Source organism: Mus caroli, unplaced genomic scaffold, assembly GCF_978045245.1.
Source record: "Mus caroli unplaced genomic scaffold, Mus_caroli_1 scaffold_2, whole genome shotgun sequence".
NCBI classification, from domain to species: domain Eukaryota; kingdom Metazoa; phylum Chordata; class Mammalia; order Rodentia; family Muridae; genus Mus; species Mus caroli.
The window spans coordinates 129,890,996-129,895,024 of NW_028227257.1; the positions used below are offsets into that span (position 1 = coordinate 129,890,996).

At 43.6% G+C, this 4,029-nt stretch overlaps 1 pseudogene; it reads right to left on the minus strand.

Annotated features, from left to right (window-relative positions):
* Positions 1-1,525: 1,525 nt before the first annotated feature.
* On the minus strand, positions 1,526-3,670 carry LOC110290270 (heat shock protein HSP 90-beta pseudogene; annotated as a pseudogene).
* Between the last annotated feature and the right edge of the window lie 359 nt (positions 3,671-4,029).

The following is a 4,029-nucleotide window of genomic DNA, read 5'->3' on the forward strand; positions in this document are numbered from 1 at the left end:
CTAATCAAGCTTATGTTTCTGTTCACAGACAGATGCAGTTTGGCTTGCCACCGATTTTTGCTTGTTGTAAACAGTCTCAAAATATAGTCAAGGCAAGCCTTGGTTCAAGATGCTTTTTGTCTTAGTCTCCTGCTTTTCAAGAATGCCTTGTTTTTCTCCTGATTCAGGGTCTTCCTTAGGTCTAGACATTGGTGCCCTCCAGGCTTCCCCCCCCAGACATCCTTTTCGTTATGACCTTACAGTCTCTAAGTGATTCAATCATGGTTTTGAAAGTGGGCTCTTGCCAATGCCTTCAGCTCTGTATTTCTGATACCGATCTCATTATTTAAATCCAGACTCATTTAATGGCTTGTTCGCCTCCTCCAGCTGGAATTCTCTAGTCACTGCAAACTTGCAATGTCAAAACAAAACCTCTGCAACAAACAAAACTTTATTTATTTATTTATTTATTTATTTATTTATTTATTTATTTATTTATACACATAAGGTCTCAATATGAAGTCCAGGCTGGCCTTGAATTTTGTTAATTCTGCTTCTGCTTCCCAGGTGTTGGGATGACAGGCATGTCATACTATGCCTTGCCTGGCCAGAGTGTAACTTTCAATTCTCTTTGGCTGCAATAACCAGCACAAACCCTGTAATCTCTTGTTATTTTTGTTTTGAGATTGGGTCTCTCTGTGCTTCCCAAGGATCACAAACTTGTGACCTTAAATGACTGTCCTGCCTCAGCCTCCTGAATAGCTGATCTAGAGTTGCATGCCAGCGTGCTTGGTCTTATGTCACTGTCTTCCCTAGCCTTAGTAAGTCAATGATATTTCTTATTATCTAGGGAGTAGGATCAAAATACGATCTTTAATGGGTCACACGGTCCCCATTCCACAATTTGTTACTGTAACTTGTTTTCCCTACAGTGTTTACTGAATTTCAACTTCCATGCCCTCTTTGGAACCAGAAATATTATTTCCAGATTGGCCATCTGAGTAGCCTCCTTCACTGTGCCTTCTTCCTTTTGTATGCCAAGTTATACAAAACTTTTGCACCGTGATTTGTCTAGATCCTGCATGGTATGGCATTTGCTTGTTTCTCAGACCTAACCCCGTATTGTCTCCCTTGTCTGCTATTCTTCAGTCTGATTAATCCAGCCCCTGTCAGTTGCTTGTCCATCTTCCCTGTCACCTACTTAAGAGCAGCTTTACTAGGCCAGTGCAGTCAACAAGAGCTACCCAGTGTCCCCTGCCTTGTTAGTTTTTTCTGCCAGTGTTTCATTACTGTAACTACAGAAAGTTAAGTACTTAAAAAAAAACAAAAACCGCATCTTCTTTATTTTGTATACTTTTAATTTCAGAACAAAATTAAACAAATAACCTGCTATTCTGTGGGAGGGGGATCTTCCTGCCTTAAGGCACAGGACAGGATAGAAGAGATTCTTGTAGACATGAGCAGAGCCAGGTGGGTCAGGGCCAGTCCAGGCTGCTGGGGGAGACACACGGATACGATACAGAGGGCATGGGCTTCCCAGGAGCCTTTAATCCATTTCTTCCATGTGAGAGACATCCCCATCACCCTCCAGTGGGGGAATCTTATCAGCAACAGCAGCACTGAGCTCTTCTGCAGTGACCTCATCTTCATCAATACCCAGGCCTAGTTAATCACGTGGCAGATGTGGTTGGAATGGGTTTGGGGATCCTCAAGTGAAAAACCAGAGGAGAGCAGATCGGTTTCAAACAGCAGCTCCACCAGGTCCTTGACAGCTTTGTTGCTTTTGTTTGCCTCAGCCTTCTGCCTCAGGGTCTCCACAATGGGGTGGTCAGGGTTGATCTCTAAGTGTTTTTTGGCCGTCATGTAGCCCACTGTAGAGTTGTCTCACAGTGCCTGAGCCTTCACGAAGTGTTTCATGTTGGCTGTCCAGCCACAGTTGCTTCTCACAATGCAACAGGAGGAAGACACAAGCCTATTGGAGATTGTCACTTTTTCTACCTTCTTGTCCAAGATCTCCTTTATGAGCTTGCAGAGATTCTCAAACTTTGCCTTGCTCTTCTCTATTTTCTTCTCCTCTTCCTCATCCTCTGGTAGCTCCAGGCCCTCCTTAGTCACCAAGACCAGGCCCTTCTGTGCTGCACACAGTACTCATCACTAGGCTCAGTCATATACACCACCTCGAAGCCCCGTTTCCACACACACTCCACAAAGGCAGAGTTGGCCACTTGCTCTTTGCTTTCTCCAGATATAGTAGATGGACTTCTGTGTCTCCTTCATGTGATAACCATACTCTGACAGAGAAGTCATCTCTTCTCCAGACTGAGAGGTGTGATCACGAAGGAGCTCAGAGAGCCGGCAATGGTTAGTGGAATCCGAATGGATTCCAAGCTTCAAATTCTTGGAGAACATTTCATAAAACTTCCTGTAGTTTTCTTCTTCTTCAGCCAACTCAGAGAAGAGCTCAAGGTACTTCTTCACAATGTTCTTGCAGATGACTTTCAGGATCTTGATCTGCTGGAGTAGTTCTCGGGAGATGTTCAGAGGCAGGTCCTTGCAGTCAACCACACCATGGATAAAACTGAGGAACTCAGGTATCAGCTCTTCACAGCTATCCATGATGAACACACGCGGACATACAATTTGATGTTGATATTCTTCTATGTTGTTCTCAAAAAGGTCAAAGGGAGATCACCAGGGAATGGAGAGCAATGCCATGAATTCCACCTGACCTTTTTCAGAGAACTGCTTGACTGCCAAGTGGTCTTCCCAATCATTGGTTAGGCTCTTATAGAATTTACCATATTCCTCTTGAGTGATGTCATCTGGATTTCTGGTCCAGATAGGCTTCATCTAATTCAGCTCTTCTTGGCCAATATACTTCTTGATCTTTGTTTTCTTTTTCTTATCTTTGCTGCTGTCATCTTCCTCATCAGATCCTACATCTTTAATCTTCAGTTTCTTCTCATCCTCATCTTCCTCATTTTTCTCTCCTTTCTTTTCCTTTGCCTCATCATCACTGATCTCCTTCTCTTGTTCCTTCTCCAAGTACAGGGTGATGGGACAGCCTATGATCTGCGAGTGTTTCTTCACCACTTCCTTGACCCTCCTCTCCTCTAAGTACTCTGTCTGGTCTTCTTTGAGGTGAAGGATCACTCTGGTACCCTATCCAATGGCTTCACCATGGTCTGCATGAATGGTGAAGTATTCAGCAACAGAAGACTCCCAGACATACTTCTCATCATTGTTGTGCTTTGTGATCACAACAACTTTCTCTGCCACTAGATAGGCTGAGTAGAATCCTACACCAAGCTACTCAGTCATGGAGATGTCTGCACCAGCCTGGAGAGCCTCCATGAATGCCTTTGTGCCAGACTTAGGAAAGGTTCCCAAGGTATTAATGAGGTCAGTCTTGGTCATGCCAATGCCTGTGTCCACCAAAGTCAGTGTGGCCTCCTGAGGGTTGGGGATGCTATCAATTTTCAGCTCTTTACTGCTGTTCAACTTGGTAGGGTCCATCAGGCTATCATACTGAATCTTGTCCAGGTCATCAGAAGCATTAGAGATCAAGTCCTGGAGGAAAATCTTCTTGTTTGAATAGAGTATTGATGGTGAGAGACATGAGCTGGGCAACTTCTGCCTGAAAGGCAAAGGTCTCCACCTCTTCCTCTCCATGGTACCCTTCCTCAGGCATCTTGACAGAAAAGGTAAGAAATAGTACAGATCAGGTTGGTGGGCCCAGAACACATCCAACTCCCAAGGCAAGCCTAGGCCTCAGGAGGCTGACTCAAGAGGAGTAAGTTAACTACTTACTATAGTACTTAACATGATCACAGTGTAAGTTCCCATTAATGGGAAAAAAATATCCCCATCATTTATCTCCTCATAACTGAATACCAGCTTCATGGAAACTGAGCCATGTTTTTTTTTGTTGTTGTTGTTGTTTGTTTGTTTGTTGTTTGATTTTTTTGACCTGGAACATAGCATGCTTAATAAATGATTGAATTATCATTCCTACCAACTCATATTAAAATGTTTTAACATATCTGAACT